Here is a 27,150-nt window from a genome sequence, read left to right on the forward strand (position 1 = left end):
AAGAGTGTTTTGGAAAATTTTACTTTTTGAACCAGTTTTGTTTGATTGAATAACAAGAATCTGAAAAGAGTGATCAACTAGAGAGTTGGTTTTTATGACCATGTGTTAAATAATGTATCATTAAAGAATGAAATATAGAATCAACTCTCTTAATCTTACTTGATATTGTGATTCAAATACTTCAATTATTTGGTTAAAAAATAATAATTTTAAAACCTTTTAATCTGGAACAAGAAGTCATGTGGATATAGCTTAAAAATTGTTATTAATATTCTAGCCTCATTGTAATTTTTATCCAAAGAATAGTTTTTATCAGAGTTCAATGTTTACTTAAGTGTTCTTAAAACTTGATTTTAATTTGAAGTAAATAAGTTTTCTTTTTTTTTTCAAAATCCTGAAAACAATGTAAAAAAATAAAACTACCCTAGTTATTCCATTGACCATATTTAAGACACTACAATTTCTTCAATATTTATCAACTTCTATAGTCTACTCCTACCAGAAGTTCAAATAAAATTAAATGCCCCACCATCATTTGGAGACCAAATTCTTCCATATATTGGATTAATCTGCACTCAACGATGAATGTTTTCACCTACCAATGATCTTGCAAATAGTTCTTCACTTCACCCAACCTTTCTATGTAGAAAATAACTTTCAACACCATCGATTTGTACCAAAGTAATGGCTATCAAAACCAATTATTAAACTTTCCTAAGAGTAACCCAATCTGATTTGAATATTTTTTTCACCAACGCTCGTGCCCTGCCAAACCGATACTGTTTTCACGGTGCATGGAAAACTTTCCGGCCCCCTCAACTTCATCGTATCCATTTAAGTTATTAATTGATTTTTTTTTTTCGTTCGGCACAGTGAAACTTGAGTGAAGAGTGAGCGGGATTATGCAGAAGTTTTACCTCGCACACTACTGTTCGAAAAGGAGGAAGGTTTTGTTTAAACTTTTGCTTTAAGTACCTGTTCTAACTAACTTTCCTGAGCAAAAAAAAAGCACAAAAAAGTCCTGTAAAAATTGCTCCCAGGACACGCTTTTTTCCACCGCTGCCTGCTAGCCCGCATAAACAAACTTTCTTACAGCACGGGGTGGTGTGCTTTCATTGTGGTGCAATTTCCCACATACTTACACATACACGCGGCCGTGCGCTGCCCTGGAACGCATGGACAGCGCCGAGAAGCACAGAAAACTTTGTAACTATTGCAGGGTTGAAGCACTCGTTTTTATGGCTAGTTAACTTTGTGCCCCTCATCAGAATGGGAAAGTTTTTTGTTTTTTTTTTTTTCTCGGCCAAACTTACAATCACGGGTCACCAAACGGGGGAAAATAGACGGAAAATGTTTTCATTACTGTTGAACTGGCGCTTCAGTGGATGCACTGTGGTGATACACCTTTCGAACGCTATCAAAGAGAGAATCTAACCTTTTTTCGCTACTTTTATTAGGGCAACCTCTTTAAACTACTTCTTTTTTGTTTGCAATTGCAATATGAAAACTGCTACTCTTCCTTTTTCGTGGAGTTTCGTCGAATGGAAACAAAGAGACTGCATTTTATCAAAACAGAAGCTGCTCAAAAAAAAAAACCTGCAATCAGTTAAATTGAACAGCAGTGCAGACTTTGTAGTTTGAATTTCCCTTCGGCCACCAAAACGCAACAAAACGCAACTTCCAAAACTAAGCCATCCTAGCCCATGCATGAGCGCATTTTATTTCACCTCCAAATGAATGGATTGCAAAACGTGAGTGTGTGTCCTGGTTCTCCAAACATACCGAACAAAAAAAAATCTAATTATAATCTCTTTCACTCGATCCCCAACATGCTCGAATTTCTACGCTTTTGCATGTCGCCTTTTTTTTGCACTTCACAGGGTTCAAACCATAGGCGCACGTATTTGGCACGCGTATCGGTGAAGTTTCCAGCTCAGTTGCATTACCCAGAAAGCGTTGATTAGAGTTGTATTGCAGTTTTCCAACAAACAAAAAAAAGGAGCGCAAAAAAGCGACAAAAGCTCACCATCCATCCAGGTGCGAAAATGGACGCTTTTGAAACTGGTCAAATCAAGATAAATTCAGGCTGCGTGTCAACAGCGTGCGCTTCCCTGTGCTGTGCCGGGCTTGGTGGCAAATGTTTGTGCTGGTTTGCTTCAAATTTGGGTGTGGGCACAGCCTTTTTCCAAATTAACGGGTTCAACCGATGGCACAAAAGTCATTTGATTGCGCACGCATACGCATCCATTCCGGGTGCCGTTTGATCTTTTTCCCCTTACCGACGAGTGTCTGGTGCTGCACTTTGATCCTTGTGTGTTAGTTTATTGGTACAGAAGTCGTCGCAGCGCGGTCTCGTCGCACCAAATTGCCACCTAATCTTGATGACACATTCCATTTAATTATCGCTCTGCCATTGTGGCTTCCGGCTCCGGGGTGCAAACAGTACAATAAAGCCTTACAATTATGCCTTGCTGTATGCTCTCTCGCCTGGCGTTAGTTTCAAAATAATGGTCGGAATTAAAGCCGAAGCCAAAACTGCTGATGTTGCTGCTGCTGAGCAAATATATGCCACGCGGTTTCAACCAAAAGAGCACACAAACAAACGCAAACTACAGCCTCTAGGGCCTCGTTGCGAAAAGCGAAGCGAGAAATAGAAACTCAAGCTACATGCGTTTGTGTTTTTCATTTTATGTTTTCTCTAATTCCTTCAGTGAAATGCACCGGATGTGGGTGTGTGTGTGTGTGTGTGCGCGTACACATGAACATAATTTTTCAATAAACTCTCCATTATTTACACATTTGCTTTGCACCAACTTTGCAAACGCTTATATATGTGCGCGCGCGCTCTGTACCAGGCTTGCCAGTCGTTTGCTTGCTCGCTAGCTTTTCGAGGAATATTTAGTTTACGATTTATTTACCCTGCATTTGCTGCACAACTCTCACTACTCGTTTTACATGTTGCGTTTTGTGCAACGGCGACGACAACGACGACGACATTGTGGGGTCGTTTTCCCTTTCCCTTCTCATCGTTTTTGGCTTGCCACTGCAACTATATGCAACGTGTGCGACGATACATTCTGCGAAAGATTATTATTATAAATTGCATAGCTTCGGTGCACCATTTCTCCTTGTAGCTTCTCTCGCTCCACCTCACAGCACGGTTGCTATGTCGAGCTCTTTGACAACCCCTGGCACAGGAAATCGTTACGAGATGCTACTGTATGCGTTTTTGTGCCTTTTTTGCGGTGTGGGCGGAACTGCTTACATTGTGTGAGCATCAGTTTTTGGTAGTGGATCTGGGGCTGGATGCTTTGACGTTGCTGTTTCCAGAATTATTTGAAGTTTGCTCTCTTCTATCACCTAAATGAACAAGTTGTCTGTTAACACAGAAGAACTAAATCTAATGTGGAAGTTGTTATAATGATTCTTAATCTCTCAAAAGAACGACCTATTAGATTATAAAATAGACCAATTTCTTGTTAGAAAGTAGAAAAATAATTATAAACTAATTAGACAAATATGATTCCATAGTCTTTTCGAGATATTTATGACATAATGTTTGATTATCGTAATCGCTAAATTATACTTGCTTATTCACGAGTTGTACATTGATGAGTGATTGATGTTGTGTATCATAATTCACCCTGGTTCTTGTTTTTTTAATGACCTGGAAATTGGTTCCAGAGAATTTTGATAAATATTCAATTCCTTCCACAACATTGTTATCGTATTTTTCACAGTTTATTTTACATTTTTGTTATATTTTTCACCAACAATTTACACAATATTCAAGAGTTCTGATGATGATATTTTTTTATCAACAGATTTTGACATGAATTACCTTACAATTCATTACTGTCATTCTAGTTTTACTCATTTAGACGTTAAGAACTAAGCGCATTTCACAGCCGAGTATCTTATCAAACGTCAAAGTTGCGTTGAATCATTTACAACCCACTTATACCAACAGTTATCTCGGTGAAATAAAAAAAAGCGCATCAAAACGAACAATTCCGCGCGAAACATTGTCGCCGGTGAAATGCGATGCAGCTCCACGCCGCGTTCGTGTATGTGTGTAGATGCACTAGAATGCAAACAATTTTCATAACTGCAACCAACAAGAGCAATCGTGTGCAGCGTTTACTTTTCTTTGTCGCTGTGAGCGTGCATGGTTGAGGATGTGCTGTGGTAGGTTACGGAGTATGGGCGGAAACCTGAACCCAAACAAGATACATGCTCCATAAGCTGACACAAGCGCAATTTATGCATTCCCACACTTTTCACGTTTCACTTCTTCGGCGATGATATTACATTGCATTGCCAGCTGAAACGTTGGTTTCACGCTCTTTGATCTGTGGTCGTTTGAATTTTGGTAATTTTTATTATAATTTTGATTCTAAAAAAACTACTCCTCACTGTTGCTGCTCTTCTTCTTAAAACATCCAACCTTACGGAAAGCACAATTTATGGCTTCATGTCGCCGGTTGTGTGAAATAAACACAAACTCTCTTACACTCGCGTACCCTGCACAACGAACGACTTCAACCGGGGTGCAGCGATTTCGTACACTTTGCACCATAAATACTCTCGCACAGTGTACACCCATTATTGCCCATTTGTAAAAGCGTGTGGCACAGGAAATCGAAAAGTCAGTGCCAGATATGTCGGAACCAAACTGTGCTTTCGCTCAAGAAGCCCCTTGGAGCCTCCCCTGGTCGGTAAGCTTCTTGGGTACTGCGAACGTACTTGCACTCTGCGATGTACGCTGGTGCGCTCGCCGGCAGACCGGAAATGTGCACATGCAAACGAAGTGGTTTTCCATTTTGCTAAGTTAATAGCAAAGGGGTTGGTATTCGTCCCCGTTGCTATCGCGGTTGAAAGGGGCAGATCGCATGCAAATGGGTTTGAAGGTTTTTTTTTTTGCTGCCCTTGCTGCTGCTGCTGCCCCCAAAGGATGCCTTCTTTTGGTAGTATGCGGTGGCTTTTGCATGATGCAGCGATGCTGCTGCGAGATGCAACAACTGCAAACGCATAGCGCGTTTGCCTTTGGCACACTTTTCCTAGCTTGCCCGTTTTGCGGAGTAAAATGCTTTTCAAGAATGTCGGAAGATAATGCGCCTTGGGGAGAGTGTTTGACCAAACTACGTTTGCAATTTGAACCTATGATAGGTGGACCACACAGACACATAGTGCACTTGTGCCCGGAAGCGTGCCGGATGGAGTGTTTGTGCTCATGCTAGGATGGGATACTATAATTGTGCTATAGATTTGGCGTACAAATCGTAACATAAATCATTATATGTTTGATATTAGTTTTTTATGAGTAATAGTTTACATTTGTTTTTGAATGATAATAACAACCAAGAATCACTAGTTCCGTCTGGAGTTGGAGTCCGTAGTAGGCCGAACTCTGTTTCCCGTCGATTTAAATCGATTCCAGTCGATTTAGACTCCAGTCAACTCCGGTCATCTCTTATTTCGGTACAATTCGGAAAACTTTGACTGCGTATGACTCGAGCTCTGACTCCGAATGATTCCAACATCACCTCTGGACGACTCCAGATACCTCCTAATCTGGATAACTTTGACTTCGGATAACTCCGGACGACTCCGAACGACTCTGGACGACTTCGGACAACTCCGGACGACTCAGACTCAGGAAGACTCTAACTCCAAACAACTCCGGACGACTCCGGACGACTTCGGACGAATCTCGACGACTCCGAAAGACTCCGGAAGACTCTGGACGACTTCGGACGACTCCGCACGACTTCAGACGACTCAGACTCAGGATGACTTGAACTCCGGATGACTCGGGACGATTCATAGTCAGGTTGACTTAGACTTCCGACGACTCCGGAAAACTCTGGACGACTCCAGGCGACTTCGGACGAATCTCGACGACTCCGACAGACTCCGGAAGACTCTGGACAATTTCGGCCGTCTTCGAACGAATCTCGACGACTCCGAAAGACTCCGGAAGACTCTGGACGACTTCGGACGACTCCGCACGACTTCAGACGACTCAGACTCAGGATGACTTGAACTCCGGATGACTCGAGACGATTCATAGTCAGGATGACTTAGACTTCCGACGACTCCGGAAAACTCTGGACGACTCAAAACGACTCAGGATGAGTTCAACTCCGGACAACTCCGGACGTCTCCAGGCGACTCAGGATGGCTCCGATCAACTCCGGACGACTCCGGACGACTTTGGACGACTCTCGACCACTCCTGACGACTCCGGAAGACTCTGGATGGCTCTGAATAATACTAGACGAATTTTTGTTAATTTCACCCTTCAATAGTCCACTCTCCAAGAAGGTTAAAAATATTGCCATAAAGTCATTGGCTAAACCATCACGTATATATTTCTTGAGATTTAAAATAAAACCAAACCCAGACGATCCAAGTGATAAACTTACTTGCAATTGAAGTTTCATAAACTATTTCTAGGCTAAATATTCTTACTATGTGTTGGTTTTATGTACTTTACAAAACAAATATGCGTAAATCTATTGCATGTTAAATATTTATTTAATTCCAAAAGACTTCTGCAATATCTCCGTCTCTCATCTCGTTACACATTTCGGTAACGCAATCAGCAACCCGTCCCAGGCTGAAACAAGATCACTATGAAATGCGTTCTGTGTGCCACTGCATTTCGCTTTCCCCGTTTCCAAACCTTACAAAAGTGCACTTGCTGTGCTGCTTTTAGCATATTTTGTTGCAATCGTAGAGTGCTGCTTTTCATCTCTCCCACACAGGGCAATGGTGCATGGTGAGATGCCTCCAAGCGGCATCCGTCATTGCATGTCTCCGAAAACCCTCGCGCAGAACCGCACAAACAAAACCAACCTCAGTCAAAATCCATTCGTTTCGGGTTGCATAGGATGCTAGCCGCTCTGGTAACAGTTGGCTGCTTCGCGGTACAATACGCTCGCTAGAACTTTGTGTTTTAGTTGCAATGCAATCTCATCTCCGTACTGCTCCTCATATGCCTTCACCATGCCGGTCATCTAAGGCTACGAGTTGGTCTTTGCCTTGATGTGTGTGTTTGTACGCTCTTCTTTTCTTCCCTCCGCAAACCGGTGAAAGCAATCGGATGAGCCATTGCAACCAACAGCCAGATTCATCTTTCCAGCACCACTGGTGGCGGTGTGTTCCTGTGGGAACCTTTTCCGTTACACGAGTTGCAATTTTCAACCAGAAACATAATAGCAAAGCGTGAACGGGAGATGCACAAAATCGTGCCCTTGCCCGTGCGAGTGCGCGCAATGGTACGATTCTTCCGTTTGTTTATTTATTTTTTGCCTGCAAGAGTTCCACTATACCCGCGACTGAGAGTGTTTACCGCCCCAAATGCCCGAGAAATGATCAGCCGATGATAGGGCGCAACTAATTGCGTGTGCGGTGCTGCGCGCGGTGCTGCAAACTGTTCTATTAAATACACCCACGGGATGCGAAAGGGCGGCAACGGCTAGCTGCAAGTGTGTATTTTGAAGCAAAATTGCTTCAACATTGCACTTTTGCAGGAAATGAGCTCCCGCGTCCCGTATCCTCGTATCGCGAGACCGCGTGGGGTGGATGGGTGGATGTGTTTTCAATCGCAGGAAGTTGCCAGTTTATTGCCCTGTGTGGCAGCAGAAATTGCTGCTGGTGAGCGCGGGCGCAATTGTGCCGAAAACGCGTAGGTGATAAAGTGTTTAGTACGTCTGTGTGTGTGTGTGTCCGTTCTGTGGGAATTTGTGAATTGTGTGCCCGCTTATATTGCCCTGTGCTGCAGCTGCGGTTAATGCTCGGAAGCAACAGGGACTCATTAGCAGCTCGCAGGATCGTTGGAGGATGTTGTTGGGAATGCGTTTAAACGCTTGCCAGAACGTCGTTCTTTCGTGGTTTCACTTACTTTCACATTCCAACAAATGTGTGTAAAACTTTAAGTTGAAAAGTGACTGTTATTTGAGTGTAAGTTTTGAATTCAGTTGATGAGATGCTTTTGTACACGTTGTTTTGTCGAGTTGAAGAGTCTTTGAAATAAGGTTACAAAATAAAAATCGTTTGCTCTTTAACTTTTTACATTTTTATAGTGAATTCAATTTTTTAAATAAACTTTTCTTACAGGGTTTTCCAAGCGTTATCATAGCTGTGGGACACTTTATCGTCTCTTTCTTCGGTGAAATGAATTTAATGTAAGGGGAATTGGACACTATAGCAATCTTGTTGGACAAATCCAATAGGAATTTACAAGGAACTTGTCCAAAAAGGGTGCCATATAGTCCAATTTGTATCATATGTAGATCTCTTCCCATAGGAAAGAGTCTAGGAAGTGTCCCACAACTATGAGAACTCATGGAAAACCCTGTAACAAAAAAAAAATATAATTATACTACTTGATATTGATACTCCGTTGTTTACTACCTTCTATAAATGAAATATTACAATAAATTAATTAGTATTATAATTCATTATGAAATTTAAAATAAAATAAGAAAATCACAAAGCCTTACGCAACTCGTGTAAACTATCGAAATGCCTCGGTAATTTGTATATTTGTATATTTATTAAATGATCGACTAACCTCATAAGCCATCCGCTGCAAGCATTTATAGCATATCGATATTCATATATTTATCCAACCGATTGTATTGTTAGCTTATCATCAAATGACCGCTTCCCATCCCAATTAATTCACTTTTTACCTTGAAAGTTCTATTCTACATGTTTTCTTATATTTTGCTTGTCAAACCTTCTTAAGAAACAAATATACCAAACATGATTGACAATTTATGGTATCGTTTGTGCAGCAAAACCCGCTTTTGATTGTGTTGTGTTACCCTTTACCACAACCTGTTGAACGGCAAAGTAATACTGCAAAGTCAATTTTTTTTACACATTTCCTTCCATCCGCAAGCAGCACTTCACCATCTTCACCGAAAACTCATCTGCCTCGTTGATTGTCGTCCTTGATTGATGTTTGATCTGTGCGCTCGCCTCTGATGTGGAAACGTTCGTAAATCGTCCTTGATGGCAAATCATTCAAATGGTGCGCTGGGACTCGCACACGCAGAGGAATCACATTTAAAGCAGCACTTCCGGGGCTTTACGAACGAACACGAAGACGCCGACACTGCCACCATCCTTTCGGTTTGAGATAAACATTATCCTATCGGTAATCGAGCAGCCTCGCCACGTTTACAGACAAGATTCCGATTGCTCAGCGAGCGACTCGTGCAGGTCAAATCGCAGACGAGAGCATACGTACATTCAATTTCGGGCTAAAGTTCCGGACATAATATTCGGGCTCCGGTTTTCTCCTCCTGGTGGTCCATCTTCCGTCCATTTTACCCACTCTCAGCGCCAACGTTCGCACGGACCGAAAGGAAGGACGGAAAAGCAAACGATGGCAATATATGATGGGAAATTATTATTTGCCTTGAACGAAATTGAATGCTGGCGCGCTCGGTCTGGAAGGGCTGCCGGCTGCTCACCCCGAAAGGGCACCACGGAGAGATCATGGAGCAGCGGGAATTTGACTTTCCATTTTCACCGGGACCGGCTTAAGCACATCAAATAGGGAGAGACGCGCCTGTGTGTGTGTCTATGGCTGTATATGATAAAGAGCGTTTTGCGGAAGGAAATTGAATTCCTGCACGAGATGGTGTGCTGGTCGCTCATGGGGAAGTTATAACGATTGCTATCGATCGTAACATGTCTCCGTACTGTAAAATTCAATTTCCAGTACAGTAAAATGGTGAACCATTTCCAAACATTACCCTGTGTCAATAGTGTAGGCTAAAGTAGATCCTACAGAACATAGTTTATACGTTGCTTAAAACATGCAACATTGTTGCAACAGCATCAGTGTGCCCCGTCCAAAAAAGGAATCGAAATCACCCACACCAGCACACACCTGCAAAACGAGAAGGCAAACAATTTCGCACCAATTTATTGTTTGCAGCGTCTCGTTTGCCAATTTGTAGCACTTATTTGTGCTCAATTAACATAAACAAATCGGCCACAATCGCGCGACCGTGTTCCAATCAATAGACGAAACCGGGCGCATATTGTCGTCTAGTTGCGTTGTTGGTGCCACCCTCCATTCTCGTATTACTTCCCAACACCTTTTCTTGCAGCACCCGCTCGAAGGAAAACAAACGAGAGATTTATATCGCGCAAGTCGTCGTCGTCGTCCCGTGCCGTTCAGAATCGCATTAAAATTTATTGACCATCGTTATGATGCGCTCTCCGCGCAGATTCTTCTTCGCGAGCGCGCATTGATGTGCTGCCTTCCCCCCGCATATCACTTTCATACGATCGATTTATGGTGGCGAGACCTGCAAATGGTGTCCTGCAGGAATACAGAATGCGCCGATGGGTGTCCGCTGATTGCAGCACATTTGTAGGCCTTTTTTGCTTCTAAGCGTGAGCGTGATCCACGACTACCTGCTCGGGCCGGGAAAATCATGGTCACTCACAAACACACCTTAAAGGGTGAAAAAGATCGCAGAACTAAGATGATGGTCTAGCAGCGAGGCTTTACTGCCAGCAGAATAGAAACCTTTGGAGAGCAGAACGGCGGGGCTTGCTTGACTCCGACCGGAGCGAAAGGAAAGAATTCGCGCCCGTAAAAGTTGGCATTAATATCGCCAACCACTCTTGTGGGGTTGCTTGTGGTGTCCGTCTCTGGCCGACCAAGAAGCAGCAAAGCGGGTGGCTTTAAATTGTAAATTGTTCCCCAAAGGTCCCTTGCCCCTTGCTTTCCGGTTTGGCTTACCCGAACGGTTTTGTTTGCCGCTTGTATACATTCCAGCCGTTCACGAAAGGCGATCGCCCTATTCCTCTCACCTCCTGCACTGGGAACAACGGCAACGAAAAACACCTTGTTCGGTGAATCGATAAATTTATGCTTAAATAATACATTTATTCCAACCGGCCAGAGGAACCAGCGGGCAGACTTGCCGGTGGACCTGAGTGTTTCCTCTTTCTTCATGCGTCGAGGTCTCTTTTTTTCTCAAGTTCGATTCGATCATCAGCTTGTGCTGATGATTGCTCTCCCGTAAAAAAAACTAACAAACGGCGGTAACACCAAACACACACACACACACATACAGTGGGACCATGCACCCGCCCGCGGTATGTCCTGCCTGGATGTTGTTCCGTAGCGAAAGAGCGCTGGATCGGGTCGTGCACTGATGCTGATCTGCTGATAGCGCTGCTGCCGGTGCGCCGGAGTGGTTCGTTTTCCTTGGCTGATTTTCGACCCCGCGATCGGTGGACTGGGGAGCGGGTGGATTTCCTTTTACACCTTTACACAAGGGCGTGCATGTGTGTGTGTTTATGGGAGCCTTCTCGCGCACCCATTGTTTGATGTGGATGGCAATTTATTCGGCAAACGGTTCCGAAAAGCCGATGATCGGCACGCGCGATAGAGAGAGTTTTGGTTGTTTTTTCGAGGTGAAAGATATTTCTGCTTTTTTTGGCATTTGGATGGTTGAGGATGGGTTGGAATGGTTTGGATGGGTTGAGAAAATGGGTTGTAAGTATAGCCTAAATACACAGGAAACACCTTTAAGGTGCTATTCTCTCATGCAGGTTGTTCGGTAAACGGATCACAATTTACGATGAGGCTCGATTTGCATCGCATTAAGTGGTGTAGGTTTAGGCATTTTTTTACAATATTTTTTTGTTAAATAATTTCCTTTGCTATGTTTTTATTTATTGCAATTACAACCTCTCCTTCGGGTACGAGCGCTTCTATCTTACTGATTTACGTTTTAATCACATTTATACCACCACTAACCTGAATGCACTTTTCACCTTTTTGCAGCCTTTCCAGCGCACTTGCACCTAATTGCAGCAGAATGGATTACGCGGACCGCGGAGTAGCAACCAAAGCCACGAAAAAGAGATGAGCTACGACGACCCGATCCCGATCGTTCTGCGCTCGATAGTGTAAAAAAAAGGTAAGGAATTTTAATATCACTCCATTCAACGCGCTGCCCGGCTCGAAAGCTAACCAGCATTGCACTTTTCCTTCGTTTGCTGGTGTTCATTCGCTTTCTGCCTAGAAATGGATGAGTTTTTTTTTTTATTATTATAAATGGTTGTTTATTTCTGCTCTCTGACTCGTGCAGATCGTTGACCGAAAAGGAATTGCAAACAGAGCCCTTGCGGACGTAAGAAAAATAGCATAACAAGACTGAAATAAAAGCAAACGGAACATAATACAATCTCACAGTAAATCCAATTATGTTGCGCTTGCCTATGAATGTTCAGGTTTTTTTTTTTTAATTTTAAATTAGTGAGGCTTGTAGTGTGGTGGAGAGCGAGTAAAAAAAATTGTTCATTTCAGAGCTTCCATAAATTCCGCCTACACGCCTAGCAAAAACAGCTAAGAATTGGAGCTTCCTTTTTCTTATTTGCATCCTCTTTTTCACGAGTTTGCGCTGGGGTCAATAATTTACTTTCCTCCGAGTATCAATATTCACACATAATTAATCGCCCATGAAACGATACAATGATCATGGATGGAGTTCCATCCTACCAGCACCTCTGTGAAAACTAGCTTACAGACAGCGTAGAAAGAGAACGATATCGATTATTATACAACCGAACCGTTTGTTTGCGTTGTTATCGTTGGTTGTGCCATGGTGACACGAGCGAAGGAGTAGGAATTATGTGGCTTCATAAATAAACATCCAACACCAAATTGTATTCCAAACTTTTCGCTGCCCCACCGAGCGTGTGGGCTGCTTTTTGCGTACAGCAAATGTGTTTTTGACACAACGAACTGAGCAAGTGTGTGGCCCTCCCGCCGTGTGGGCATCACCGTGTTTCTTGCCTTCGTTTGTTCACACAAGCTTTCTGACGAACAGGAGGAGCAAAAAGGAAAACCTGATGTATGAGAGTGTGTTTTGTTTTTGCTGGCGTGAATGAACATGAAAACTAAATTAAAAACTTGAACCAACCAACAGAAAGACGTTCGATAACGTCTCCGGCCGGTGTGCCGTGCTCGATAAGAACGCGTGCCTTCTAATCCAATAAGTGACTGTTGTCGACGATAGGGGAATTATGGTCGTAAAACGCAGCTTTACATATCAGAACGCCCACCGGGGCGAGGGGTTTTGGGTTTCGAGCAGAGGGTGTGAAAGAGAAGATAGAGAAGAAGCTTGCTGGTGAGCCGTGTGTGGCAAAGTTGATATATTCCTACTCAACTACAGCTCTAGCATCTTCAACGATGGGATGAGAGGTTCATCAGCTATGCCGAAACGATTACCGGTACGAACGTAGGAAAGAAAGCTGCTTTAGCGTGTAAAGTTGGTTAAATACGTATGGATTAGTCTTATTGCTTAGTTGTTCAATGTTGTAAATTGAATATTTATTATTTTAATTCGCAGACATTAAAAAGAAGAAGTACAATATTTAAAAACGATAGTCGTAAATAGCGCCAGCTGTTGAAAATGATGTTAATTCCGATGTATTGAGCAGTTTGCCATTCTTGAAAGCGCTTCGGTGAACAGTGAGATGGTTTGGAACTTACTAGGTGACATTTAAATTTTGTTGCTCAATCTTAGTTCGCAAATTTCTTGCATATAAAGTTGAATATATAAAGATTGCCTTCAACACATCATAACAAGACTTTTTTTTTTATTATTATTATCTCACCATATAGTCAGATACACAGACATCCTCTGCGTAAATTTTCTTTTATCTCTCTTAAAACTAAACGAAAATGACAAATAAATGACTTCATTATAACTGAATAAATTTTTTGTTCTGATCGCGCCATGTCTTCCTTTGTCCTAATATTTTAGAAATATGATGTGGGTCTTTCTTCTTAATTTATTCGCCCTTCAGAATTCATCCAATTCTCCTATTTATGTTCTTGGGCTTCTATTTTCGCACACAAGTAATAATTTGGAGAAGCTACCATTTTCAGATATTTGTGCTCGATAGAAAATTGGGTTATCGATGAGTTCATAATAAATTCTTCGTTCCTGCAAGTTCATTTTATTATTATTATTATTATTATTGTTATTATTATGATTATTATTATTATTATTGTTATTATTATTATTAGTATTATTATTATTATTATTATTATTATTATTATTATTATTATTATTATTATTATTATTATTATTATTATTATTATTATTATTATTATTATTATTATTATTATTGTTATTATTATTATTATTATTATTATTATTATTATTATTATTATTATTATTATTATTATTATTATTATTATTATTATTATTATTATTATTATTATTATTATTATAATTATTATTATTAATATTTATATTATTATTGTTATTATTATTATTATTATTATTATTGTTATTATTATTATTATTATTATTGTTCTTCTAAAGATTCTTTCATTTTTTATTTCTATATTTTGGATTTGTGGATGGATTTTCTATTGATTTAAGATTTAATTTATGTACATGTTTGGCTGTTTGCAAGTGAGAGATGTTCGTGTATGTTAACAATGGTAATGCAATCGTGAAAAACGTGTATTGTTAGCAGGGTTTGCTATGTTTATCATAATTTGTTAAATTTAATCGATTAATATCACATCACATTAATGACATTGATCTGTCAAATGATCTGTAAGAGTACTTCATTTTAAACCATATGGCCACTGCTCATCTCAGTGTGCACCGTTTGCAAGCTTCGATCGTGTCATCTAATTCGCCAGCTTAACGTGAAATGACTCACACAACGAAAATCCTTTTTAAGGTATGCAAATACAATGGTATCAATTCGCTCTGCTTGTGTTTCTTTTACAGAACTTTAAATTACCATTACCTATGCTTTCTCCATTCAAAGTGTGCGAACGTGTTGCGATTATGGGAACAGATGGACGGAGATTTTCTGTGGGTCCAAGCTGAACTGTGCTGCAATGCCACTGACCGGTTGATGGCGTTTATTAGCGCAACAGGGTTCTGTCTCTTTCAATCCGGGGTATCATCTGGCCCATCGTGCACATTACGTGTTTATGAAACTGCACAACGATCTAATATTGGATGCTGTTTTGAGATTCACCTCCAGCTCTGGTGTTTGTGGGTGTGCGTTGTACCAGCTGGTGTTTCATAAATAACCGAACGCTTTGTGTCTTTGGCGATGATAGCAACTTGGTTCGCTCTGCGCCAAATAATACTTTTTTGTTGAATAAAGGTTAAACGTGATTGAAATGTTTAAAACAGATTTGTTTTTTTTTGGGTTTTTTAGCTTAGCCTGTTCATACTTTACTGCCCTCATCATCGCATTAATTTGTAACGCTGTGAATTGAGATTTATTCTCCCAGCACAGACGCGTTTCTTTCATAAAAATCCTTTTCGCTTTCGAAATAATACAGTATGGTGCAGACCACCATTGTGTGAAATTAAAAGCTCATTATAAAAACAACACACCGAGACCCACAGTCTATGTTGCCCCCCCTATCTCTGGAGGCAAGAATGCATGGATGAAAGGAAATAAAGGCGAATTATGGTGCGGTATTTAGATGCATTTACTTTTGTGGTGTAGCTTACCGTTTGGCTGAGGAGCAACAGACGGGAAAAAAATCTTTCTCTCTCTTCTACAATGTAGCGAACAAAACAAAACAGAAAAACTAACCTCACTAACAGTTTGCAAACGCAAATAACGCAAATAATGTTTGCCCATTAAAACACTCCACACCGGGGTGCATAATGGAGAGCAAACAAGCGTCGTCGTCCACCGACTAATGAAAGCGGAAATATAACCCTGCACGGTTTAACACCCCCCGAACGCTCCCCATTCATTAACGCATCGGCGTGCAATATGTGCAGGCTGCTTTAACATCCAAAGGGGGACCATACATAAACGGTTTGAAAAATACTTTATGTTTACTTCACGGGCTCGCAGAAGAATTGCCACAGTAGGAGAAGGGAATTTTTACATCGCTCCGGGTAAGTCAAGCAGAAATCGGCGAGCAAAAGCAATGGATAGGGAAATATGATCTTAAACCTCGCTTTTTCTACCATGTTCATCTGAGAAAACAGCTGAAAAGGCGTTTTAAGTGCATTCATTTAAAAATGCAAACTAAGTACTATTAAACGCAAACAGAACTGTTGAAGACGCAAGACCCAACGATCTGCTTTAGGGAGTTGTTGTAATCAATCATCTACTTTGAACTAATCAAAGGTTTTGGACGCCACTTTCCTATAGCATGAGGTACTGACGATAGCTATCAAACACCAATTCGATTGATATTGGACGACTGTCAGACATGGTGATGTCTTGCGCGTAAGAGATATTTTCTTGAATTTCAGGTCCAATAGTTGATTGGAGTATCAGTACTTTTATGTCTGGATAAAACTCTGAAAACATTTATATTGGTATTTATCATACAGGGTTTCGAATCATATAAGGAAATGTTGCAAATCGGTAGGGGAATGTTGCATGCAAGCGGTGGAAGTTTGCAATCTTATAGGGGAGTGTTACAATCGATTAGGGGAATTTTGCAAGCGTACTGTGGAGCTGTCATCAGACGGTAGGTGCCGCTGTAAATACCTCAAAATATTTTCGTCAATCTTACTAACTTATCGTGTTTAATTATGGCTGCGCAGCAGGATTTCTTTAGTTTATCATGTGTACAGCTGAATCCCACACGAAAACAATTGCAAATGATGTTTTTACAAACAAATTATCGGTATCAGTTCGAAGCTTTTTACACCGGCACCCACAGTCTGATGACAGTTCCACAGTACGCTTGAAAAAATCCCCTAATCGATTGAAATACTCCGCTAGACGATTGCAAACTTCTACAGCTTGCTTGCAACATTCCCCTTCCGATTTGCAACATTCCCCTAAGTGATTGAATTACTCCCTTATATTATGTATTCACTAGTTTTCTCAGAATTCTTTCTTGCGTTAGGACATTATAATAAAAACCTATTTTTGTACCTATTGTTCCATACATATTTCATAATTTTAATACTAAAATTGTCTATTCCTCTTGCTCTCTTGTATTCCTGCAAACATTCGCGTGCAATTATATCGCTTAAAACCTTTGCTCATCGCAACACTTGAAACAGTTCAATCTGGATTTTCAATCAATGTACGCCGTTTTTCTTCGATCTTAAACAATAAATATTTCATAATCCAGCAGCAGCAAAAACAACCAGCTCTATTTAAAAACCGTTTGATCTATGCTGGGGTTTCCGTTTGACTGTTTTTGCTTCTTTTTTCTCTGTTTTATGTTTAACGATCGATTCCCAGCTGGTAGAAATAACTCCATCACGCTGCCCAGCACCGTGCAGAGTGAAACATCGATCGGGAACGCGATTTTTCCTCGTCTGCCCTACCCTCTCCTTGCTCTATAAACAAAGTGCTGCGGCTTTTTTCCGGTACGACAATCGAACGATAGGAGGGGAGCAACACTAGCACGCCAACAAGGGAATAGCATTAAAATTCTGCCTTTATTTATGTATTTTTATCTAGCCCCGATTGGTGAGGCCCCCCTTGCGGCAATTCACAATGTGTGTGTGTTTTTTTTTGCTGGTCTAGCTTGGTATGTTTCAATGTGCTTGTTGGTGGTGGTGGTTTTTTTTTTTCGTTCATCGTTTGCCTTCTGCGATGTTTTGCTTTTGTGTGTTTTGCTACGTACGCGGATCGACACACAGCAAACCCTGTGCGAGCACTACGACGACGAGTCCGCAGTCCCGGTTTTGCATCACACCAAGACCCCTCGGGCGTGTTCCACAGCAACGCCGGAGGTAAAGGCTGGCCAGCTCCGAATCGGTGCGCGCGTGTGATGCAATTTGCGCGAGTCGCTCTCCCCCATTCACCATCCGCCGAGGGACGGGCGGGACATACAAAAAGCGCGTTCTATCAAACTTTGTTTATGGTTGCAACCCGGCCCGTGTTTCCTGCCACGCTCTCGGGGCCAGTGCCACACATCGGCATCGGCAGTGCAAAAAATAAACCCCCGGTGTCTTCAGAAGCGGAGCGATCTTGCGCACCAAACCGAGCGAAATTGTCGATCCGATGTCGAGTTGGCCGAGTGCGAGTGTAAATCAGCCTGCGCACGGACTGCGGTGGTGTCTTGAGCAACGAGACACTGGCCCAGCTGGAGATCGGAGATCCCCGCCGGGGGAAGATTTACGACCCGAGCAACGAGCAACACGTCAGGTCGGTTCGACAAGAGCGGATCAGGCCGCAGCGGATGGACCGATCTTCATCTACTAGCGCCTGCCTACCACCGGAATCGATGAGACGATCTATAATTTTTTGTTCCGTTTTTATCTGCCTCAGTGGAATGTGAGAAGCAGGCAACTATTCGTGGCAAAATAAAATATCTTTTAATTCTTTGCCCAGTACAGCTTCATTGCAGGTTATCATAATAGCTAGAATAGTTTTTCTAAATTTCATAATTTATTAAATTGTTACATTCGTATAGAAATTTCAGAAGGGTTTTGCATTTTTAACGGAATTATGAAATTATGATAGACTCTTAGGGTTCTAGGGTGAGACACTTTCTAGACACTTTCTATGGGAAGAAAACTTCATATATTGGACTATAGGCACCCTTTTTGAACAGGCTTCTTGAAAAATCCTATTGGATTTGTCAAACAAGGGTGCTATAGAGTCCAATTCACATCACATAAGGTTCATATCAAGTAGGAAGGAGCCAAAAAAATGTCCCACAGCTATGAGAACTCCTGGAAAACCCTGTAAAATATTTATTTTTAATTTAAAGTGTATAACCATGAAAATAACTCAATTTAAAAATTGAATTTGTTAAAAGTATTATATCTGAATAACCACTGTAAAATATAGTTATTTGATTAATTATTGGTTTTATAAAATTTTCGACATCGATTATGAGTTCATGTAACTGTCTTCTAGGTATTGAAAAATTATGGAAGATTTTTAAAACGGATCCATTGTTTAATATTTCCGGATAAGACAACAATCGAGAGTTTTACTATTTATTAGCTGAAATCGTGTCTCCAATACTCCATACAAAACTACACGCAAAGCTAACGAATTTCAGATTTTTTGCTTAGATTATTTCAGCTTGAACAATATGTAAACAAACGCCAGTTCGTTGCCGACTTGATCGGGCTAGTTCAGGAATTGATGTCTTGTTTTGGCCTAAGCATACATATTTTCTCTGGCTTAGTTCAACAACATTTGAATCGATGATTTAATTAAATGCACCTTATCCTATTAGGAACAGCAAAAAAGTAAAACAAAAACAATTTCAAAATGCATCTTTGTTTTCGTGCGTGTTATGAAATTCAATATGGCCGAACGTTACTGTCAAATGGATTCTACTCGATTGATCAAAACTATTCCACTGACAGGCAGACATTTCAACTTTCTGGTTGACATTATAAAAGGGATCATTGACTAATTTTGTTGTTGCCTATCCTTGTTTGGCTTTAGCAAGCAAATTAAAAAAAAAATCTAATGTAAATCACTATCATAGTGAAAGTAAAGGGTAAATTTTAAAATATTCTTTTGTAATTAAATTCTCAACAAGCTAAATTAAAATATGTTTCATAGTTGATGCTTCATCATATAGACTGAGGCTGAAATTGGTCCTTCGAACCGGAGAGTAAGATATCGTACGAAAGATACCTTTTTCGTGTTCGTACATTTTATCAATTTGTGTCTTTGTTTCAACTGTGGAAATAAATAACGTTTGATCTATCCTACTATAATATCCTGCTTATTTAATCCTATTAATACCAGACGCTTTTGCCTCGGGTATATCATTCTCATTTGACCATCTCCCTGCACTGCGTTCTCTCGAATCAGCTCAAGTTTAATCCTTTTTAGAAACATGACACAACTAACCAACACCTGGCACACCGGTCGCGTTGTTTCGCATAATCGACAATCAACCAATCCTCGTGCTCCACCACTGACACGGGATGCACCCGATGCATCCAAGCGCAAAAGTGCCTCAATGTTAGCATTAACAAGATCCGATACCATAATCTCTGCACGTGTTCACACCTTTCCAGTCCCAACCATTTGCTAGCTTAGCACCCTCGACCCCGACATACAAAGAGTGGCAAACCTGTATATACCATGCGAGCATTCCCATCGATACGGCTCAGCTTCTTGAAGGTGTTTCTCGTTGCTTTTTTTCCTATGCTCCATTATTTAGCATCCTTTTCAATCACTCCCCCTCTCCGGTTGGCGTTCACCATTTTCCTTTGCCCCGGGAACGAATCATGTGAAACCTCACGGGGCGGCAGGTGTGATTGGAAATAATGTATTTCAACTGCTCTCGGCGTGTGTTTTTGTGTGCGTGCTAGATCCCGCTCGTACACGCTCGCCTGCAACAAAACAGTTTTGCACCCGGGGAAGCCTACAAAGAGCGGGCCGCGTGCATAGACCAATGCATATGCCTGTGAACGGCTCCATGCTACGATAAATAAGTGCAGCAGCAACAAAAACGTATCTCCATTCTCAGGCAACTATTTTCTGCATACAATCAACCGGTTTTCCGACACACGATTTATGCCGTTTGTTTCGAAACGGCTAGAAAATAGTGCATCCATTCCTGGGTCGAGCCGCACAGCGCACGGTGCAGCAATGTGCAATGTTTGGGCTTCGGAAACGGGTCAGTTTAAGTTTTGGTTTGCGCGCAAGCACCGTTTCTGCCACTCAACCGGTGACGAACCCTTGTGTTTTTACTGACTCTCTTCCCACTCGGGATTGCATGCTAAATGGAGTTTTGTTTTTTGTTCCTTCTCTCACTCTGCTATATGTACCATCTGCGCAATTCCTAATGCGTTTTGCCAAGTGTAAAATAATTGCATTGCGCTGCTGTTGCTGCTGCTAACCTTTCTCTCAGTGACAGCCGCCTGGTGACGGTTCGATAAGCATCTAACCCGTATTGGGGGATAAGCGATTCGCATCGCGGTTCTCGCCCCCGGTGCTTACCTTTCGGTTTGCCGTGGCCATTATCTGGGTTAGTAATGTCTAGCGCTCCATCTGCATGCAACACAATCACCACAATCTGCCGTGCGATTCCATGTTTGCATCGGAATCGGCGAAACCGGAGATATGAGCTGATGAAATTGCATCCGGCAGACAGTGTGCTCATGAATATACACACGCGTCGACCACGGCTACGGAGAAAGTGGATGAGAAATGCAGTGACAATTGTTGCCGCACAGGTACGGGAGCAAGCTTGCGAATGCATTTGCATCTTCTTAGAATGCGCTGATCCGTGTGGCGTGCGGGGCGAAAGCGAGTCTCTGAGTCTTGGCGCCCTGATCGTGGCAGGTTTATGTTTAGTGCCAGCCACAAACGTTCACAGCCACACACAAACAAATGCATTCTAGTTGCTTTGTTTTGAATTACAAGCGTTCGGTTGCGGAAGAAAAAATAAAGAGGTTAAGGTAAGTGGTACACAGAAGCACTAGCACTAGCAGAATGGAATACTTAGTGCCGGTGAAAAGCGACTGCCGGAGATAACGACATTAAACAAACAACTTTGAAGACGTTAAAGCAGCTGAAGCAATTTAAATCATATTTAAAACATTCTTACTACATCTGCCTGAGATAAGCCTGTATTCAGGACCTAAAAATGTCCCAAAGTAAGGCGTATGTCGAAAAAATCGTAAATCAAATATCTGTCAAAATAAGTTTATAACCGAAGTTGAAATCTAAGACATCGTATATTTTATTTAAAACAATGTTCTATGTTTTTATAATGTTTGTACGATATTATCATCGTATCGACCGTAAAAAACGGAAGAAAAAACCAGGATTTATCAAATTTTAAATAATGCCAAGGATTCACTCATTAGGAGTATTTAGAATTGTTCTTCAGTCTTTTAGCACTGATTTCCATCAGATAGTATATTCACCTCTATAAAATGATTGATACAGAGTTTTCCGAGCCACTTTCGAATGTAAACATTGTCTTTACAGGATTTCCAAGTCAATTTCCAAAGTCTACAACATGTTTCGTTGCTTGCGAGATGTTTTCCAACAGCTGTCAAATATTGCATTTGCATCAGAATAATATTGCAGTTCTTGCTCATGATTTTCAAACGTCTCAAGCTGGACTGAGTTTGGCAATTGTCTGTGATGTGTTGAAAATCATGTGTAAGAATCGCAATTTTATTCAAAGGTTTTCCAAATCAGTTTCGAATTTAAACATTGTTGTTCACCACATCCAAGATGTTTTTCAACAGCTGTCAAATGGTTTATTTGTTTCAAAATGAAATTTCAGCTTCAAGACATGATTTTCAACACTTAACAAAGAGCTGTCAAACTCAATCCAGTTTAAGACATGTTGAAAATCATGCTGTAGATTTTAAAAATTATTATGATAGAAATGAAATGTCTGATCGATGTGGAACACCATTTTGCATGCGGTGAATAACAACGTTTACATTTGAAACTGTCTTGGAAAACCCTGTATGGTGCAAGTACATCATTTGACAGCAGTTGATAAACATCTTGAAGGTGGTTAATAATAATGTGCACATTTGAAAGTGATTTGGAAAATCCTGAAATACTTGGTGGTATGTCTAGGCGCATTAAAATATTGATCGATTTTTTTAATTGTTTTTTCAATTAAACTCATGAGAAAATAGCATAACTCGTAGTTGAAATATACTGACTAAATGTTTTTTTTCCTAAAAATTGCGTGCATTACAAAAAAACGTCAAACGTTACATGTCATATTAACTGATACTGTCATAGTGTAATAATCACACAATTCACACGAGTTAACATCTTCAAAAAGTCAAGAAAGGGTTCCAATTGAGGACTGGGGAGTTCCCAAGAAAGAGTCACATCGTTATGCATCAATCAGCAGTGACATTTGTGTGATCGCTTTTAAAGTTTATCTGCTGTCCCAAGTACTAACGCAGCATACTTGTTACGTTTGCATAACTCAGTACAACCGCTACATAAAACCATGGCGTCTTTCACTGGCTCTCACAACACTGTGATGTAATAAAGCTCCAGTCCCGTACCCAAACTAGACGCAAAATTCCTCTTTTTGTTTCTGACAAGCACCCAACACTCATTCTCCTACCATTCGCAGTAATGCATTCCGTGAAACCGAGATTCAACCTTTTCCGAACACGCTTCCCATCACGCTCGTCAAAGCGAGAGCATGCCGATTATCTGCCACCTTTCCGTCCAGATTGTGTCCATCATCATCATCATCATCACTCGCCTGTGTTTTCCTCACGGCTTGCATATGCTGCACTAAAGGGCAAACTGCTGCATAGTGGGTGCAGCTGCACAATAATTCGCAATCCCGCACGGCATGCTACGTTGTGAGTGTAAGTGCACATTTGTGGCACACACCGGGCAAGCGAAAGGAAAGCGCTGTCCCACAGTCATCAATTTATGCATCAATGTTGTGCGGCCCTTTGCGTATTATTCGCGCCTGTTGAGGTAATATTTTTAGTTTTTTGCGGTTTTCTTGTCCTTTGCCCCAAGCGAACGACAATAATCAACACCGTCACCTCGGGCCCACCACCATCGGCCGTCGGTAAAGAAGGTACGGCTTTCATTGAAAATTATTTACAAGAAAAATTATCACCTTTCGCCTCGCCGCACACTCGAGCGCATTACGATGATTATAATGCGGATGATGGCGGTGGCGTTAAGGCGAACCAGAAACAAAATGGGATCTACCCTCGAGTACACTTCAAGGGTCGAAACCTGTCGAATACCCCCACGCCCCTTTTCCGACAGCAGACCATCCGGAAGGTTTTGTATTTTGTGCTTTTCGCTTCGTTCTTTCCTCCCTCCCTTCCGGCTGGATCTGGATTATATCATTTTTGCGATTTTACCTCGATGAGATTACACTTCACGCTGTGGTACCGCTGCAAGTGCGCCCATCGGTGCGGATAAGTAAGACGTTCTTCAACCGGTGACCGGGACGAGCAAACGAGACTACATTGTCGAATGGGGATGGATGTTGGTAACCACCTTTCGCCACCTTGCCCGACAATCGCCAGGGAAGATGGTTTTTCTTTTCGCGTTTTGTTACAATCGACCATCACCTGGGCGTGTGATCTCCCCGGGCGAGCTCCATCGCTCTCTTGCTCTGTATCTCGCCATCGTCCAGATGATCTTATGATCCAGATCACTGTGAAGTGGCTGTAGAGTGGCTAAAAATGCTGCTTTTAAAATTACACGCGAAAAAAGCGAAATCATGTGTAATGGGGCCTTTTCTTTTGCACTTCTGCCTAGTGGAACAACGGTTGCGTTACAATGTTGCCCGAGCTTACTTTTACTTAACGCGAGCATGGCATGTCCGTTGCATGGTGGAGAACATAAATAACAGCTTTATGTCATAAATCATACCTTTGGGAGCTGTGAGCACATGCGTTACATTGTTTCAGCTTCATTTGTTATCGCAAATTTAAATTTAATGCGTGTTAGTGTGTCATTTGCTCGATACTTTGCACTAAGACATTGTGACGTTGGCTTTAAATACGTGTATTCTCGTGAAAGTTATTTTATGTACGTAATTGCAATACAAAAATCGATTGGTATCTAGACTGTTTCAGTAAAAGAATATTACAGTTTCTAAATTTACCCAAACTGAACCAATAGATTAAATTTTAACCCTTTCGTGCATCGAATCTTATCCAACAAGCAATGGCATGAATCTTGGCTTAAGTGAAATTAAAAGAACAAGCTTTTTGAATACGAAATACTTGCCAAAAACCGAACAAATGAACTTTGCGTCCTCTTTTTCTCATCGAATGTGGCATGAATCTAAATTTAGTACTTTTTTATATTTAATGACACTTTCTATATCTGTATATTTACATGAAAAGGACTACAATTTTATTTTTAACACATCTCTAGTTTATAGTGCTACGTTACTTTCTTTGGAAGTTAGTTAGATAGCTTTGGTAAATTAAATACAGCAAGCTTATCTTTTATCGATTTTGATAATATTTTTTGATTGACGGCAACAGCCTATTGGAGCTGAATTATAAACAAATACAAGGAGCAAAATCACTTACAAATAATAAAAAATCTGCCTTTAGCTGGAGAGACACATTATGGAAAGAAATTAAGGCCACTATATATTCAAAATTAGTCGAATTTTGACTCACCAGTAGCACTAAAAGTTTAATTTACAATATTCGTCAACATTTTAAATGCTCTTCAACCCAAGTATTAAAAATGATTAGTAATGATATTTTATTTTATTTCTTTCTTTGCAGGTAAGATCCTTGTATTCCGGTACTCCAGTTTTATTCCAAAAATCATCAAAATAGTAAGTAAAATTCATTCTGTTCCATGATATTTCGGACCTTGTCAGCTACTCGCATAACATTCACTCAATTATCCTTTAAAACAACATTAAACAGCGCAAAAAATAATTCCGCTGGCTACAGGGAATGGCTGAAATGTTGCGAATTAATTCGGTAACCTTGTTTATCTATCACTCTTGATGGTCTCGGTGTTTTTTTTTTTCTACCATCGAGCTCCTTCACCATTGCCACTTTATTATGCCAACTATCTCATTTCACCTTTTGCTCAATTTCCGGCTAGGATGTTTTTGCTTAGCTCTCCCGTCACCTGTCTCCTAAAGCATTCCCTTTTCCATTTCCATGTACCATACGTCACTTGCGCTGTACCATCGTACCGTTACATCAGCTGCGCCCTGTGACTTTTCACTCACCCGGTCAGACAATCCCGATGCATATCTATTTCCTGTTTTTACCTCTCTCGTTTTTCTTGATGACGTTCTGTCTCGTTCAACAGAAATCCATCCCCGCCTCATTTGGAGCCGGAAGTGATGGGGGGGTTTTTTTTACCGTACATTCCTTCCATTCGACCTTCCGAAAATTTTAAAGTAAAATTGTGCTTTTATTGCGCTTTCCCCCTTTTGGCATGGGAAGGGGGTGGTGATGATGGGAAGAAGCTATTTCTCTTTTTTTTGCTTGCTTGTGTGTAGCTTCGTGCGGTTCTGAATGTGACAGCATACAGAAGTCACGGAAGCGCCCATGGCGTGGGGCGGAGACGCTCCCATCATTCACGGACCAGCGGGCCTTGCCAAGGCTTTACCTGGGACGCGAGACCATCGCAGCTAAGGACGAAATGGAAATAATATGCAAATAGAAATCAGAAAGTCCTGCTGCTGCTGCGTTCGTTCTGCTGTCGCACAGCAGCGCTGGGCGGACCGAATGGTTCTATGGTTCTAGCAAATTGGAGCCGTAGTTGAAGCGCACGAAGGGAAAGGTACCTTTCGCAGCAGCTTACCTATTTTATTCGCTCTACAGAAGGGGGGCCGGTCAGAACAGGCAGCGGTAGTGAAGTCGTTTTGTAAAGTGACGACCAAGAAGCAGAGGAAAAGCAGACAACCCCCGGGCTCCCGGATGTTGAGTGCTTTTACTTGATTTTTCATTCCCCGCAGCGAGCGACCCCGGAGCGGTTTGAAGCGTTCCATCACACTCCAGGTTGGAGCCGGTACGGTGTGCCCTATGCAAGCTTGATGTTTTGTCCTTTGGCAAGACTTTTGGCTTCGGCTTTTGGTACGGAGACGCAGTGTCGTCATTTTTCGGACGGCAAGGAATTGCACGGATGCAACTCGCAGCAGCCTGTGCTGGTTGGATGGGTTGCTGCCAGAATGGTGGAGGTCGTTCCGTGTTGCTGCACAAGATGGCTATTCCGACCTGGACGTAGCAGGAAGGATTTGCCCATTTGTAAATAGACTTGAGTTGATTTGTTTCTCTTGTTTTTTTTTTTATTTGTTGTTTTTCTGGCTTTTCCAGTGCGTTGCTATGGGGTTCGCTTGGGTAGTCTGCAGGATTTTCCCTCGAGTAGGCTGAAGATGATGGGAAGTAATGCAGAGCACAAAACCATGCCCGACCATTATGACCATTGCCATTATTGGACTGCTTACATTTCTGCCTCAATCAGTTTTGAATATTTAAATGGGAATTCCTATTCGTTGGAGTTTATTTTTTTGGTTTTTGAGCTAAAAGGAAATACAGAAGAAATGTGGAAAGCTTTCCTACAGAATTTTACAAATTTGCTTAGCTCTTTTCGAGCAGTAGCGCTTATAATAGTCCTGCATAAGTATTATTTATTTATTCCTTTGCAAATGGTGTCCACAGAATTTGCTTTTAGATTCTGAAACCTCATTTTCTA

General features: G+C 41.4%; 1 protein-coding gene across 3 annotated transcripts in view; it reads left to right on the forward strand.

Annotated features, from left to right (window-relative positions):
• LOC1278321 (insulin-like growth factor-binding protein complex acid labile subunit) overlaps window positions 1-27,150 on the forward strand; it is a 113,874-nt gene that overhangs the window by 42,075 nt on the left and 44,649 nt on the right. For all 3 annotated transcript variants that reach the window (XM_061662151.1, XM_061662149.1, XM_061662150.1), the window contains exon 3: window positions 11,831-11,966. The gene's annotated coding sequence lies outside the window, so the exon portion shown is untranslated. The remainder of the gene's footprint in view (window positions 1-11,830; window positions 11,967-27,150) is intronic.

Source organism: Anopheles gambiae, chromosome 3 (genome assembly GCF_943734735.2).
Source record: "Anopheles gambiae chromosome 3, idAnoGambNW_F1_1, whole genome shotgun sequence".
Classification (NCBI taxonomy): Eukaryota; Metazoa; Arthropoda; class Insecta; order Diptera; family Culicidae; genus Anopheles; species Anopheles gambiae.